General features: G+C 48.3%; 1 protein-coding gene across 16 annotated transcripts in view; it reads right to left on the bottom strand.

Annotated features, from left to right (window-relative positions):
• The window catches only part of Plekha6 (pleckstrin homology domain containing A6), a 138,769-nt gene that overhangs the window by 62,003 nt on the left and 59,488 nt on the right, over positions 1-17,278 (bottom strand). Inside the window, exon 1 of one of the 16 annotated variants that reach the window (XM_076941188.1) lies at positions 13,648-13,996. The exons of the other annotated variants lie outside the window; for them this stretch is intronic. The gene's annotated coding sequence lies outside the window, so the exon portion shown is untranslated. Of the gene's footprint in view, positions 1-13,647; positions 13,997-17,278 lie in introns of those variants that run through there. 16 annotated transcript variants of the gene reach the window in all.

Genomic DNA, 17,278 nt, shown 5'->3' with positions numbered 1-17,278 from the left:
ATCTATTAAAGTTAAAAAAAATATTATTCATCCTGTTTGGTGAATTTTTGGTGTGCCTCAACCCCACCCACATTTAAATTTTATGCCTGGGAAAGAGACCTCCATACCTTTATCCTAAGCAACTCAGCTCAGGGCTAAAGTGGAGGAGCAAGAGGTGGAAAGGCTGGAGAAGACCAGAAAGATGCAGCAAAGACAGGGTATGAGCAACTAAGAAAAGCTCAAGCCAGATAAGAGTGGGGAGTGGTGATCCTGGAATAGCTTTGAATGATGTTTTTAGGTTAAGTGTAAAGTGAAATTGGGACTGTATATTGGAGGATAGAATTGTAGCATGCTGTGCATGTTTCCAGCATTCTCTAATTGTTCTGTGGTTATGCAAGAAAACATCCTTGTTTTTAAAAGGTTTTTTTTAAAGGGAGTCACAGCTGTCTGACAACTGTATTAGCCAAACCCTCCTCCCTCTCCAGCCAAACCCTCCTCCCTCTCCAGCCAAACCTTCCTCTACAGCCTGCACGGTGGAGGCAGCAGGACAAAGAGCAACAGGAGGACAAAGGATTGTGGCTAGACATTTGCTTCCTGAAACAAGGATTAACCTGGGACCCCAAATCTCTCTCCTTTCCCCCAGGAAAACCTGACAGTTGGCACAGAAGAGAAGGGAAATCAAGGCACTGTCCTGAGCCACAGCATCAGCAAAGCATCTATCTGCCTTCACCCACAGACCAGGCACCTCTGAGCTGTTCCCCACACAGGTCCCAGGTCAGGTGACCTGCCTCAGCTCTGCTAAGGAAGCCAGAGAGCTGGAGGAGGCCCAGGATGGAGCCAGCCTGGTGTCAGTTATGCAGCGTGAAATTCCCTCTGCATGCTCCATCTACAAGCTAACTCTTCCGTTTGTTTGCACTATGTTGGATTTGCACTAGTCTTGAGGTTTAGGGCTCTAGAACGCCCGAGCCTGATCCTAGCTCCTCCAGTTACTACCTACAGAATTCTGGGTGAGTGACTGCACCTCCCTCTGTCTTCTTTCCCTCAGCTGTACAAAGGAGATAATGCCAGGATTTCACTCCTGGGTTTGCTACAGGATTAGATGAGATTACACCAATGGAGAATTGAAGGCGGTTGCCAGCATTTAATAAACATTCAGTGGGTGCCAATGACTGTTACTGTCTGCCTGTATCTCCCTTGACCCCTTTGACTGTTCATCCCTCAGAGATGAAGGCCAGTTCTTACTACCAAAGCTCTTGGTTCAGCACTTTGTCACAGAAAGATAGATGCTTAAGAACTGGTCCAAAGGAGGGCATGATGGCACATGCCTTTAATACCAGCACTTGGGGAGGCAGAGGCAAGCTAATCTCTATGAGTCCCAAGCCAACCTAGCCAAGATGACTTAATGAGACCATGTCTCAAACAAACAAAACAGAGAGAGAGAGAGAGAGAGAGAGAGAGAGAGAGAGAGAGAGAGAGAGAAAGATTTGGTTCAAAAGACGCCATCCATCAAGAGAACACCCAGAGAGAATACATAACTGCAGTCCTACCATTCAGTAGGGTGAGGCAGGAAATTGCCACATCTTCTAGGCCTGCCTGGATTACATGGAAAGTTCCAGACCAACCAGTAAGACCCTGTCTCAAGAAAGAAAGGGAGGGAAGGAGGGAGGAAAGGTACCCAGAGACCCCCTACCTCAGACCAAAGGATCACCCAAGCTAGATCTTGTCCTCGCAGCCAGGGTAAGCAACGCCAGAGGCTCTCGGACGGGATGCCTGTCCCTAGCAGCCTTTGTATTTGGAGGTGAACATCTCCTGTGTGTCCTATCTTACTTGGGCATTGAAAAGCAAGTCAGCCCCAGCAATAGCATCCCTGGGCAGAAAGAGTTGACTACTCTTTCCAGTGCTTTTGCTGCAATGGCTGGGCTATAGAATGGGCAGGTTCCTCCTCCCTGGGGATGATTCCATTGCCCCTAGAGTGAATGACAGGACAGAGGAGGCCACTATTAAGTGCTTCTGGGAATTGTCTATGAAAGCTAACTTCTCACCTGGAGCCCCCTCCCCATCTTAGAGCTGCAGCTGCAGCTGGGGAGAACCCACAGTTAAGGCAGGAAAGTAAACACTAGCTGGAGAGCATCTTCAGGGCGGAAAGGGCAGGCCAAGGGCAGGGTGGACAAAGGTCAGGAAGCAATCAATTTAGCCCAGATGGTCCTTCTACAACAGAGCCGGAACAGGCAATTCTCTAGCCATAAACAGCCACTCAAGAAGCCCCAAACCACACGCATGCACATGTGAAGACGCTGATGAGATACAGCTGCTCCCGGGTGAGCTGAGGCGCGTGGGAGGGCAAGGAGGGAAGGGGGTGGACACGTGTGTTGTGTGTTTCCAGACACGTTGGCTGCAGGAGCAGATTGGGCTTCATGTGACCTGAAGCTCAAAGAATCCGGGAGACTACAGATACAGATTTATATATTAGATGAGGCTTTGGGGTGGGGGGTGGGGCTCAATGCTAAACTCTATCCAGTCTCCCGGTTTTTCGGTTTTTTTGTTTTGTTTTGTTTTTCTGACCACGGACACACACTCACATGTGTGTGTGTGTCTCTGAGTTTTCTCGCCCCTGGCTCAGCACTACATCATTTCCCTCTCACACCAAGCTTTGCTTAACCTGATTTATTTCCAATGGCAAAGAGCATTGAGAAGCCCCACACCTTAGATTCAATTCTGTACTTCTGCTCAGCCAAGAGTTTGGATTCTGCACGTTCCCTTCCCTGTTCCATGTGCAGCTTGGGCATCAGCAACTTGCAGGGTAGAGTCCCCCACCCCCCACCCCCACCCCCACCCCCACACTCTACACACTTGCTTTGAGCAGCCCCACCTTCCCCAAAGGGCACTGCAAAGCTGCCAGGAAGGGTGAAACCTCAGCTCCACCCACTGCCTGGCCCCTTACATTCCAGCCCTGCGCCCAGAGTTTGACCTCCTCTCCGCTGGCTGCAGATATGTTCTGTTTTAAACAGTCCAGGGCCCCTCCAGACCATCCTCTGGTCTGCACGCCCACGCCCATGCACACTTACTGGCTCCAGAAAAGTCAGGCAAAACGAGAGGGAAGAGTATCTCTCTGTAGACCTTCCTCTAACAGCCCTTGGGACACAGATCCTAGTGGGTCTGCCTCCTCCTGCCTGCTCGGTCTACACATGTGGTGGACTGAGGAGAGGGGCTCAGGGCTTGGAGGAGGAGGAAGAATGGGCAAAGGAAGCTCCGTACCCTGGAGGCTTCTTCAGTGTCCTCCTAGGACAGTGCGGTGGGTAAGCACAAGGCTACTGCCACCCACAGAGAAGCCTCCAGATTCCTCCTTCCAAGCTAAAAGAGAAAGTAAAAGAATTCAGAGACAGGGTAGAGTTGAAGACAGTTCACAAGGACCTTGTCATGAACTATTGAACATACCCTTCCCTAAGCCCCCTGCTGCAATCCGACTTGTCTGGAATGCACCTTATGACCTGTAAGCACATCCCTCTGGAAAGGCATGGCTTGTCTAAATATGAATTGTATGTTGTGTGTCCGCCCACCCTGCTCCACCACACACCCAAAACTCTCGGAACAAAGACTGATTCCCTTCAGTTTCCTTCTTTCCACCAGGAACTCCCATTCTGGCTAAGCTCAGAGGTCTGCCCGGGGAAGGGCTCACTAGGGCAGAGCTTTTTCCTCCATCAGCTGAGAGAGGAAAACTCTCCCCTCATCAGTGTGAACAAGAGGGATGCTGGGAACCAGCTGCCCAGTGGTGGAGCTAAGAACAAGTTTATCCCTCTCCTGCCTCCATTTTTTCTGCAGTATAAAGGTAATCAAGGCAATAGGTTCACACATGCTTTCAACAACGCCAGCCACACAGAAGACAGCCATCACCATTCTCAGACTCCCAAGGTCTAGGTCCACCTGCAACAAAGAAAAAGAGATTCAGCATCTCTCTGTGGCTCCCTGCGACTTGGGTATTGGAGATCAAAGTGACTCTGTGTGATTCTTTGCAGGACTGGGCTATCAGCCTCCCAAGGTCTATTAGTACAGAGAAGAAAGAAAAGGTAGTATCTTGGCTTGGGACCTTCTGACGGCCTCCTCCACTTCATAGCCCCCTCTTGCCCAAACCAACACACTGTTCTCATGGTCTACAGGTGGCTGTGGCTTTATGACATCTGTAGCTGGGAAAGAGGAATCTAGCCCAGTATTCTCTGCCACTTCTTGTGCATGAAGGCCCCTTGTCATCTCTGCTGTTTCTTCAGATGGGAGCTACAGCCAGTGTGACATAGTTCTAAAGTCCCAGGCCTAAATCATCATGGTCGTATGAAGAAATAATTCCATAGTCACTGCCTAGATGGATTTTAACTTAAGCCAAACAGGATGACTCTGTCCTCCTCAGGCTCGTAGGAGTGAGGAACAATGGGAGGATTCCCTTACACTACAAAAGATGGAATTGAGCAAGTGCTGAGCTTCCGAGGTACCGGGCTTTGAGATGTTCATTCCCTGGTGTCTAATGGAACACCTCAATCTGGCCTTCACTAGAAGGATACAGTTTTACCAATGGGCAAAGGAAGAAATCGAACAGCCTTCAAAGTCTGGGTTCTGGGTCCTTTGCAGGCACAGGGAATAGCCATGCTTGGGCTCCTCGGTCACTCTGCCAGGCTTCAGTCACCAGCCTCCTGGGCCTTGTGGTCAGGCAGAAGGAGTGGCAACACAAACTGTCATCTTTGATCAGAGATGTGGTCAACCAGGACTGCAGAGACTCATGAGATCAAAGTACTGAGAATACCGGCTGCTGAGTGCCCGGTTGTAATGAGACATGCATATATTAATTACCCTCTTCAGTGCTATCACAGGAGAAGGGCACAAAGTGTGTAAGAGTTGGAGGAAGGGGTGGGAGCCATGGGAAATTCTGACTTCTGGGCAGGACAGTGGCTGATGCACTCTTGACCTCCCCGCAGCTGTCATTACCTGCACAAGACTGTCAACACTCTGTCGTGGAATCTATATATGGTTAACATTGATGTTGGGGGAGAACATTTTCTTCACTATATAGCCAGTGGTAAGGTCCCCATGGTCATGTAGGCAGCCCCAATGAAACTTACAGAATCTCTCTCTCTCTCTCTCTCTCTCTCTCTCTCTCTCTCTCTCTCTCTCTTTCTCTCTCTCTCTCTCACACACACACAAGTAGAAGGGGGCTAGTAGTGAAGAGAAAGGAGATCATCAAGACTGGGAGGGGAAGAGAAGAACATACAAAGGAAGTATGGTTTGAATACATCATGCTCACGTATGTAAACGTAAGACGAATCCTCATGCATGATTGCTTAGGGACATGAAAGCTCTCCAAGCCAAATCCTTGTCGGAGTAGAGCTCAAGCCACCTTGTAGAAATAGACCATCACAGCATCCACAGTCACCATGGTGATAGCCATGTTCCCGTAACCTAGCACCACCATGCTGGGGACACAGGGTAGGCCCTTGATCTCACCTGGCCTAAGTTCCTCCCTAGAAGTGAAGATTACAGTTGAGAGAAGAAAGAGACCACTCCGCTTCCAAATGATTGAGCCGGTAACATGTCCACAAGAGGAACACTCCCCCACCTTCTCCCACTGTGGGCTGCCCACAAGGCTGAAGTTCTTCCCTGCACTGAGGGACAGCAGTGAGATACACACAAAGAACAACAACAACAACTAGTTCCAAGACAGTCGGCCTCTTGATTCTAGTTTGTTCCCAGGATCCAATCAGTTCTCTACAGAGAGAAAAACTCTAAGCTTCTACAATTAAACCTTCAAGACATAAGCTGTTTTTGAGTAGTTTCACTAACTTGGGCCCAGAAATCAAGGCTACCACTGGGGTGCAGAGTGGAAAGTACCCAGCACCTCCTCTAGACTTTGCATACAAGGCTGATCCGAGGGCAGACTAGAAGTCAGCTGGAAGGCAAAGATGGCAATGGGCAGAGAAAACAGGTAGACTGAGTCTAAAGTACGGTCGAGCATCAGGGATGCTCAAGAGAGAGCCAGCAAAAGGAGAAATGGGTATAGCTGTGACGGTGAGCCAATGTCCCTAAGGAAAGTGACAGGTACTGATACCCAAAGGACTCTGAACCGGTTGCCAGTGAGTGGACACAGCTTTGAGATACAGTGCTGGAGGACAGCATTACTGAGGAGAGGACAAGCCTGGCATCCTGAGTCCTCTGCTGTCCTAGAGTCTCACGATTCTTCCAGACCATAGGGTCCTATCTGCCCATCTAGTCTTTTTTAAGAATGTTACCAGCTCCATGATCGAATAGTCCCTGTAAGAAGACCCTTACCCGCACTTTCCATTCTGTAACTGGCTGAAGCAGTTAGTCCTTATTCCTCTAGCAACTAACTTATCACCATTCCTACCAAATATCTTCCCTGTGAGGGACACAGACAGCCCAGGCCATACCTTCTCCAGATCATCTGGGCCTTATACTGCTTTCAAGTTCATTGCCAGCAGACTCTTTTGCACAGAGAAATACCATGCACACAGGGACCTGGGTAGTCAGAGTTCAATTCTTGCCTGGTGTAGAGTCATCTCGAGATAGGAGTGGCCATCTGACAGCACTGAGAAGGTTGGTGAGGCCATGCCATTGCCTGTGCCCCCACACCATTGTCCAAACAACAGAACGATGTCCATCTCGCCAATGAAGAGTTCAAAGCAAGCTGAGTCGTCACCAGATTGAATTAGCACTTCCTTTGACTTTTTTTTTCACATTGTTAATGAAGACCAGTGAGACCCTCTAAATGAACTCCCCCTGTCTCAAACTGCAGATCCCTTTCATGCTTATCTGGGAACAGCGATGCTCGAACACTCCTCTACAGATGGCCCAACTCCACGCAAGACTTCTCCAGACAGGGCACACTGGTAGTTCTGCACAGAGCTGTTTCCGCTGCGGATGGCTTTTCTCTCATTACACATGATCACACTTGTTCCTGGCTCTCGCAGCCCCCACAAAGCCAGCTGGATTCTAACTCGGAAGCCACAAACCGAGCTCAACTTTAGCTTCTCTGCTGAGCTTTTCGCCTACTGGGATCGCAGAAGTCAATGTACGAGCTGACAAATGATGCGTATCAGAAAGTGCCTTCCCAGTGGAGAAAGATGCCGAGCCAGGGATGCTCCCATCCCTCCCTCACCAATCCTCCACTCGTACCTAGAGAGGTAATATTCATGCTGCAGTGGAAAATGCCTGGCTCCATGACAAATGGACCTGGACTGGAATCACAGCTCAGATGCTTACCAACCAAATGTATTCAGAGTCCTAAGCCCCTCTGAGTCCTAGCTTCCTTGTCTGTGAAATGGGAAGATTAGTTCTGACCTAGAAGACTACATAAGACACCATACAGTTACAATGCCTTCAAAGCATTCCAAAATCTGAGAACACCTCAGACAAGACTTTCTTTTGATCTGGTAGCAGTAATCAACCAGACTAGAACCTATTTGGCAATGAAACTTGACCTGACCTAGCCTGGCCTTGAGTCTCCTTCCAGCCTCTATCCCACTTCTGTGACTCTTGAAATCAGTCTTGCCACAGATACATTAAAATGACTACGGAGGACAGGCATTATGTCACATGCCTTAATCCCAGCACTAGGGAAGCAGAAGATGGCAGATCTCTGGGTTCAAGGCTAACCTGGTCTACACAACGAGTTCCAGGACAGCCAGGGCTACATAGAGAAGCCTTGTCTCAAAAAAAAAAAAAAAAAAAAAAAAAGAACAAACAAACAAACAAAATGGCTGAAAAACAACTTCAGACTCTGCTGGGTAATACAGCATATGTACTGTGCATATCACCCTAAAATCCTCAGGCCCCGGAAGGGAGTGGAGAGTTACATAAACCACTTCTCTAGACCCCTCCCCCGAGACAGAGGTTTCAGGGCAATCATCAGAGTTATTTAAGCTAAAGATGCTGACAGCCATCTGCCTTATCACCAACCTGGAGAGGGTCTCTGGGTTCCTGGGACCTGCAGCTGGCTCTCTGGAATTCAAGTTGGCATGAGGTTGGGGAGAAGAGTCAAAGCCCAGCCCCTTAGGAAAGCCTGCTGCTTGCCTGCCCTGCCTGAGCGGATTTGGCAGAGGCAATGCGATGCTGTTATTTGGTTGAGCCTCAGGTATAGACATGCCTGAAGATTCCAAACATGCCTCCAACTCCCCACCTCATTGGGTATACAGCGCTTTCTCCACCTTCTCATGGCATCATCTACCCCGTTTGTACCCTATGGGCATCCCCAGGGGGATAAATGGCCCAAAGTTGGCAAACACTGAAAGAAGGGGGATCTGAGCTTGTGGGGACTTGGACCAATGGGAGGAAAGGATTCGGAGCATTAGGAGGTGCCGAAGATGGGGTGTTCCACAGGTGAACGGGGAGCAAACACGCCACCATCCAGCGGAACAGGTTTGGCACGTTTTCTCCTGATGCCATCTCATGGCCCCAGGAGATTTTTATATGGGAAGCCAGCTCTCGTCAATAACAGCAAGTAGTGTTGGGCAATTCCTCTCTTCAAGTCTCTTGGCTCCAGTCACTCATTTTAGGGACTTACTGATGATCAGTCTATGATCGATTTTCTTAGAGACCAGGTCATCTCAATGGGCTTCCCAGATCTGGTCCTGCTCCATCCAGGACCTCAAGCCATCCTCCCAATAGACATCAACCATTGGCCATATGACCTGATTCTGACTCTGTTAGCATAAGCGCCATCTCATAGAACAGTGAGGTCTTCCTGAATCCTGAAGAGGATCCACTGCCTACCACATGGAGAACCACACTGTGTATGGTTAACAAAGGGGTAGTGGCAATCCAATTCAGAAGTCTCCAAAGCCAGGAGAAAGGGGCTGCTGGGTATCATGTGTGATTAGAGGCTATGCTAGCTCTGGAGCCTTGGATCCCGTGGCAAAGCTCGAAAAGCTTAGGCAGGCCCTGCTTGACCTTTGCATCCAAAAGAAGGCATGCTGAATGGATCATATATCTGCCCTCTCGGCTTGAATATCTTTAAGGAAATTCTCATCTCCAAGAATTTGGCTGGACTCTTTGACTTTGTAGTATTCTAGACCTTTTCAAAACCAGGAGAAAATTTTATCAGCCAAGCTTGGTGCTGTATGCCTATAACCCTAGCCATCATGGAGGAAGCCAAGAGGATCATAAGTTCAAGGCCTCTCTTGAACATAGCAAGTTCAAGGTCCATCTGAGTAGCATCGTAAAACCCTATCTCAAAATAAAAACTAATTGGGGGGGGGGGGTGGTGCTAGAGAGATGGCTCGATGGTTAAGAGCATATACTGCTCTTGTTAGAAACCAGAGATCAGTTCTCAGCATCCGTGTTCTATAGCTACCTGTACTGCCCTCTGGATTATATAAGGAGGCCCTTGTACTCTTGTGCAGTCACCCATATGTAGAAACACTCACACACAGAGACAAAAAAAAAAAAAAAAAAAAAATCTTGGAGTGGATCGCCCTGGTGGAGCAGGAGGGAGGCCCTGGGTTCAACTCCAGCGAGGAGCTGGGAACCCTTAGCAATAAGGGATTTGGGGTTTGTGTTGTTTCATCTAGTTTCTTGTTTTGACTCAGGGTCTCACTGTCTCTGGCTGAGCTGAAACTCACTATGTGGAACAGGATAGTGTCCAACTCACAGAGCCCCACCTCCCTGTCTTCCAAGTGCTGGGATGACAGAGGAGTACCACCACACCCAGCTCCTATCAAAGACTTTTTGAAGAAAGCCGCCACTAGCAGAAGAAGTGACCAGAAATAACTTAAGAGCAGTATCTGTCGCCGTCACTGGCCTTCCCCAAACTCCAGTGAACCGTGAGATGAGCCCCATTCTACTGTGTACTCTCAAGTGGCTGAGATCTTTAATGTGCAGTTCTTGGATCGCTTTTTGTTTTGTGCCCCTCCCCACCACTCCAGCTAGTTGGAACAGTCCATAGTGTCTGCCAGAAGCTCCAGGTTCCGGCTTTACCATATCACTATTCCAGAAACCTTGCAGAGTGAGGACTCTCTGGCACCTGGGCTTGGCCTCCAGGACCAGAGCCCTATGCAGCCTCAGACAAGCTCACCACACTTCTCTGCCCAAGGAGAGCTTATGGTCTACCACGTATTCCCCAACATAACAACCTGCCTAATTTAGAAATTTCTTGGACTGAAAGAGTCTGATCTTGTGCTTCTGAAAAAGGGCCAAAGAATGCACCTCAAAAAAGAGAACCCAGTTCAATTTCCAGGGTGGTTCCAACTCAATCTCCCCTTCAACGCTTCTGCACCTACAAGTCCACACACATGCTCAGAGAGACCACAGCCTGAGTTCTGGTAACTGGGGATCTGCCTGGGGAATCCCACACGGTTTTCAGACTCTCAGGTCTAAATCCTCAGACAGGGAATGATTTTGATGGTCTACTGCCTCTGGGAGCCTCCAATTTGGAAGAGTAACCGTCTATATTTGAAAGCTCAGGCAAAGCTGAGACTTCCAACACTATAAATTGAACATTGTAAATGTCCTTTCCCTGACCACATAAAGAGATGTTTCTAAATGACTGACACTAGGTACCAAGACCCCCAAGTGCAAAATAGACCTTGTACTGCTCCCAAAATATAATCCACAAATCCCCTCTGTGGTTTCCAAGGGTAGATGATGTCATCATTTCCAAAAGATGACTGTGGACAGGAGCTACATGCCCCGGCCCAGCAGCTTGGAAAGGAAAGCTTCCATGGTGTCATACAGGACATGGAATAGGAAGTAAGTGCTGACTCTTGGCCAGTGGCCTTGTTTTGGAGAGGAACATCCTTCATCTTGGGAACAGGGAAGCCAAAACTCAGTTGAGCTCAGTTTGGGCATGAGGGCCACAGGGAACGGGGACGGGAAAGGGCTCAGAAACTGAGCCTGCAGGAGGCTGCCCAACAGAGGCCTTAGAAGAGGGTCTGCTTAGAGAAAATCCTGGAGGCAAAATTTTTGGATTTCGTGGGCCAGCAAAACTTCAAATATTGAAATCTGAGGAACCAACGTAAGGTTGCCAACTTTTTGTTTTTGCCAAATAAGGAAATCGTAAAGCCTGACTACCGTCTCTTCTCACCGATCACCCATGAAAAGACAGAGAGCTGTAACCACAGAATATTTTAACACGTCTCTCATCACAAGAGAAGACCTTCACACAAAACACAGTTTGCTTTCAAAAAGAAGAGGAGGAGAAAGAAATCGATACATTCTCCTCATTTTTCTCAACTCATCTGTCACAGACCAAAACTTGAAAACTTGAGACTCAAAGAGCAGAGGACCTCTCTCTGTCTGTTTTTAGCTTGAGCCTAGAAGTTAAGAAAAAGATCCTAAACTTTGGGGATTTTGACCTCCCTCAGTGCTGGCCATGGGTGGGGATAGAAACCACAAGCATGCTAGCTTGGACTCTGGGAAGATACCATGCCAACTACAGAACACCAGAAAGAGTTTGGTTATTTTATAAATTAGTGTTCACCGAAGCTCCTTCTCCATCCTGGATCCCCAAGCTTCTATGAGACCCTAATTTTATTGTCCTCTTTGCTGTTTAAATAATTCAAATTGAAGACAGAAAGACAATTTGTCTGAGGTGATAAATAATACCTGAAATACACAGTAGGCTGTGAGCATCCCATCAGCAAGACACAGGTAGAGGCCACAGCGTAGGGCTTCTCCACTCAACTGAGCAGCTTCCCCACTTGGCTGAGGGGTGGGGTTGGGTGAACAAGCAGAGGGAGGCACATGCAGAACAGAGCTGAGAGGTGAGGGAACAGAGAAACATGCACCAGGACCAACACAATGATTGTCATGAGTTTACTGTTTCTTCCCACCGACTTACAGGGAGGGATGTCTCTCAGCTCCTTAATCTGCACTGGAGGAATAGGTGCTCCCTGCATTATTACAGGGAACCCCATGAGGGTCAGAGTCAGCTCCTTTCCACCTTTGTCCATTCTGTACCTGATGCAGTGCCAAGAGAGGGAGGACCAAGAATGCATGTCCCACACTGGCTAAGGCAGCAGAGTGGACACACTTTGCTGATGTCCCACACTGGCTAAGGCAGCAGAGTGGACACACATTGCTGATGTCCCACACTGGATAGGACAGCAGGGTGGACACACATTGCTGATGTCCCACACTGGCTAAGGCAGCAGAGTGGACACACATTGCTGGTGTCCCACACTGGACAGGACAGCAGAGTGGACACACATTGCTGATGTCCCACACTGGCTAAGGCAGCAGAGTGGACACACATTGCTGGTGTCCCACACTGGACAGGACAGCAGAGTGGACACACATTGCTGATGTCCCACACTGGACAGGACAGCAGAGTGGACACACATTGCTGGTGTCCCTCACTGGACAGGACAGCAGAGTGGACACACACTGCTATGGCTCTGAGCTAGAATACTGATTCAACCAATGATTGTTACTGCTGCCTGTGGGCCAGAACCCTACACGGAGCCTCTACCAAGCAGTCAACACTGGAAATTCGATTTAGAAGAAGCTGGTGACATAGATGAGAAATATTTTCTTTAAATTCCCATAATTTAAAAAATAACCACACCATACAAACTGCTAATTACACTGTTACTGAGGAGAAGTATGTTTGCCCCATCCTATCCCGACCGCAGTTTAATGGCACTGAGTTTCTGTGTTCAAAATGTTTTTGCCAGATTCACATTGCCTATCACACACAGATTTCCTCAAAGGCGGCAGGCGACCCTGGTTTTCTCTTCCAGATTGCATCTCCACAGGGAGCAGAGAACTCCTGGGTGGTTACAACTTTAGAACATCAGAGTTTGAGGTTCCCCAGCACCCTCTGTTATTCATTTCCAACAATTCCAGGTCTGTCTCTAATGCATATTTCGTCACTCCCCAAATCTACTTTTCAAAACCCACCTCCATGTCCTTGCTGTGCCCCATTCATCCTGGCCCACCCACCATCCAGCCAGATCCTGCTAAATCCTGTCTCACAGCTTGTGCTACCCACAAGGCCAGTTACTGCTCAAATGGGCCTTGGCAGCAAATCAAAGCCGCCTGCCCAGCAGCCTCTATTAGGTAGTTTGCTGAGCAGGGCCTCTTACAGCTTGATAACCCAGACCGGCATTCAACCAGCCTCACCCTCTGCCACTGATCACTTTCCTATCCAAATATCTGTATCCAGGCCCAATGCCAGCCCCACCCACCTAAGGCATTGGCCTCCCTCCTGCCCTGCATTGAGAAGAAAGTGCTCCTGGCATTTGTCTCCGACTCTTCCTGCTGGTTCAAAGTAACTGTACATGGAGATCTTGCCGGAAGCCACTGGTTAGTTAGCTCCACCAGAGGGGAACCGAGTGCCTGCCACACTAAAGCTCTCCCAGAGACATGGGTATGCTGGACACTCCAGTATAGACCCACTTCTGTAAGGCCCCTCTCTGATCCCTTACTCCAAGTACATACATATTCATTCATATTTCATTCCAGAAATGAGATATCTCCATGAGAGGCCCCAAGGACAAGGGATCTAGGATTGTACTTGTTAGGAGAGAAGCAGGGACACCTGAAAGGAAGAGGAGGTAAAGGAGACTTACATCCTTACCATGAATGGACACCCCTTTACTGTGACACAGTCCTCTTTCTGTCTGGTGTTCCCTGAAAGATTTGGGTAGTCCTTCCTAGCTAAGAAATTTTTACCTTTCATGCTGACAGAACCCAGCTGAGAGACGCAGAACACTCGCTGACTGAGAAGAGAAGAAGCACCACTCCTGTTCCAAGAAAAGTGCCCGTGGTGGCAGCTGTGACAGCTGCCTCTGCTTCAGCTCCCATGAGAAAGAGAAGGAGCCCGGGATGAAGAATTTCCCCGGCCTTCATGCAAGACTCTCAGCTATCTCTCTTTCTCTCTTTCTGCATCTGCTCCGGTGCTAACTGAAGAAACACTGGCTGAAAACCCAAGAGAAGAACTCTGAAAAAGTGATATGTAGAATCTGAAGCTGCAGGTTGGCTGGGTCCTACACAACCAAGCACGGCCCTGCTCCTCAGCCTGCCGCCTACTGCCCGCCCGCCTTGCCTTCCGGTGCTTCTGGCTTGCTCCCCAGTAGCAGACGGCCCCCTAGCTGCAGTAGCTCCTGAAAGCAAGCCCAGCGAACAGAGCAAGCACACAGACAGTCCTGCCAGGAGCTGTCTACCACTTTCTCAACCCCAATTCCCACCAGCAGCAGCTCAGGTCCAGGTACCAAAATGGTCACAGCCATAACAGTGCTGGCCAAACTCCCAGCTTAGGAGCAAAGATTTTTGAGATTTTTTTTTTTAAATTAAGGAAGAATGTTCTTTTATCATGCTGGTTGTAGATGTGGGTCTGACAGACAGGAGTTTTTAAATACACCTTTTTCTCCTCTTCTTTTCCAATGTTCTGCATAGCACCCTCAGAGGGCCACCCCCCTCCCTTACGTTTGCACAGAGAACACAATCAATCAGGACATGTGACATGTGACATGTGAGGACCGCGAAAGACTGTAGCAGTCATGGTGACAAATGGAGAAGCCAGAAATGAAATGGCCTGGCAAAGCTGGAGAGGGTCCACCAGCCTGACTTGGCATCCTTGGCTGGCAGAAAGGAAAGAGAAAGCTTTAAAGGCTGACGCTCTTCTTACTCAACAACTTTGGGGAATGGTCCCTTGATTTCTGAGTCTGAAAGTCTTCGTCTATAAATGATGTTAATGATGCCACCTCAGGGTACCAGTTCAATGAGAGAAGGTGTTCCAGGCAGGAGGTGTACATCAGACACTCAGCAGATACCCACTGGCCCTCCCCATCACAATGCCACGCTCAGCTTTATTGGTTTTCTTCTGACTCAGGAGAGACCAGTCAATTGCCTTAGTATTTACTGCTCCCTCAAGGGTTGGTTTCGTGTTTCTCCGTCCACTTTCTGACAGCCAGCCTGGTGACCTCTGGAGTGTCCCTGACACAGTCGGCACAATGCAACGCTTCATTTCTGCTGGGGGAAATCTTTGATCTGCAGGCCAAAGTGACAGACTCAGGTTGCCGACCTCCCTGCAGCCGTCTCTCCCATCTCCATCTTCAGGCTCCAAGCTTGGTCTCCAGGAGTCCAACTTCCTATTGAGCACTTCCAGGAGGGCAGGCAGATTTCACCTTAAACTAGGCCTTTTTAAAGACAGATGAAGCTTGACCACCCTCTGACAGTATTATACGGTTGATATGCACAGTATGCACAGGTAATGGAGACTACTTCTAAGAAGAGGGCTGGGGTAGATCTGAGGGAAGGGGGGGTGGGATGTATGAAATAATTCTCTCTTCTCTCTCTCGCTCTCTCTCTCTTTCCAAAGTCTATATAGTATTGGCTGCCCTAGAACTTGATATGTAGAGCAAACTGGTCTCCCTCTGGGCTCCCACACTTACACATAGTAGGAATGCAAAGATCTACTTACCTCTGCCTCCTAAGTGCTAGGATTAAAAGCCTGCACCACGAAACACTTTCCTGAGCCATCTGAGCACTATAGCCAACACGTTAGAAGCCGTCATTAGTGGATTCCCTGTTTTCTCTCTTCCATATGTCTTGAAGTCAAATGGACTCACAACTGCCAGCTCAGCTTTGACTCTCACCCAAACAGTAATCCCGCTGGGCCTCCACTCTCGGACCTGCTTATACCTCAGCTCAGCAGTCATTCCATCCTTCCCATATAGCCTGGGTGGGATTTTTTTTTTTTTTTTTTTTTTTTTTTTTTTTTTGAGTCAGGGTTTCTCATTGGCCTGGAACTCACCTGTTAAGTTGGGCTGCCTGGCCAGATAGGGAGCCTGTATTAGTCAGGGTTCTCTAGAATCACAGAACTGATGGGATGTCTCTGTATAACAAGGGAAATTATTGGATGACTTAGTCTACAGTCCAACTAACCCAACAGTGAGCAGCTGTAAAGTCCAAGAATCTAGTAGTTGCTCAGTCCCACGAGGCTAGGTATTTCAGCTGCTCCTCTGTATAAGCTGAAATCCTAGAGAAGTGGGTTCCAACTCGTGTGCTGGCAAGTTAAGTGAAAGCAGCTACAAATGAACGAACACTTCCCTCTTCCTTTGTCCTTTTGCAGGCCTCCAGCAGAAGGTATGACCTAGATTAAAGGTGTGGACCACCATGCCTGAATTTGGAACTTGTTCTGTCCCAGGCTGGCCTTGAACTCATATCTGCTTACCTCTGTCTCCAGGGATTAGAGGCACATACCATCTTGCCTGGGCCTAAGCTTTTCATGGCTACTATGCTTCAAGATCTGGATCACAGATGTGCCTTCCATTTCAGGATTGTAGTTCATTCAGATGTAGTCAAGTTGACAACCAAGCATAGCCATTACCAAGCCCTAGGGAATCTTTCTATCTGTACCTTCCCGGAGCTGGGATTACAAGTGTGTAAGACTTCGAACAACTTCCTTCAACAAGCTTTTCACCTGTGTGAAGTTAACATACAATAGAGAAACTAAAAAGCTCCTTACGGAGAGTATACACAAAGCCCTGGGTTCAGTCCCGGGTGTAGTAGCGCACACCCAGTAAGCACTGCACATGCAAGTGGATCAGAATGACAGTCACCCTCAGCTCTTCAGTGAGTCTGAAGCCAGTCTGGGCTGCCTGAGATGTGTGGAAGGGACCTGATCATTTTAAGGAATGGAATTCTTTCACAACTCCTTGCCTTCCCTCGGGGCTCCTACATTTGCATCTAGTAGGAATGCAAAGTTGCTTGGTCTCCAGCTCCCATCCTGCTGGAGATAGGGATACAGGGCAAAGACCCACTTAGAAGGGGCTACTGAAACAGCTCAGTGGGAAACGTCGGTGCCCAAGCTCAGTGACCTGAGCTTGATCCCTGGAATCCATAGAGTGGAAGAAGAGAAATGTCTTGAGGAAGTTTTCCCCTGACTCCAATGTATGTGCCATGAGGCATGTGCAGGCACACACATACATACACAAAATAGATATGTTTAATGAAAATATCTATGTAGGAGAAAAAGTGGTCCTAAGACACATGGACAGACAGGACCACACAAAAGTCAATGCCTTTGGGAAAATTCATCATACACCCAAAAAATTTTTTTAATTAATTAATTAATTAATAAGGGGGAAAAAGATGTCAGAGTTGAAGGGAAAAAAAGGTATCAGAGTTTAAACTGGACCAACAAAAACAAGGCTATTTTTTTTTCCATGAGAAATTACGTCCTCAAATTCCACTCTCTGATGCTTTACAAGTGAGAATCCTCACTCCCCGGATGTGGGGAAATTTGAGTGACCCTAGAATCACAAGGCAGAAAATGCAGAGAGATGACAGTCCACCTGCC

The sequence above is a fragment of the Arvicanthis niloticus genome, chromosome 10, assembly GCF_011762505.2.
Source record: "Arvicanthis niloticus isolate mArvNil1 chromosome 10, mArvNil1.pat.X, whole genome shotgun sequence".
NCBI classification, from domain to species: domain Eukaryota; kingdom Metazoa; phylum Chordata; class Mammalia; order Rodentia; family Muridae; genus Arvicanthis; species Arvicanthis niloticus.
The sequence above is the reverse complement of the archived record's forward strand: the minus strand, read 5'-3'. Positions and strand labels throughout refer to the sequence as shown.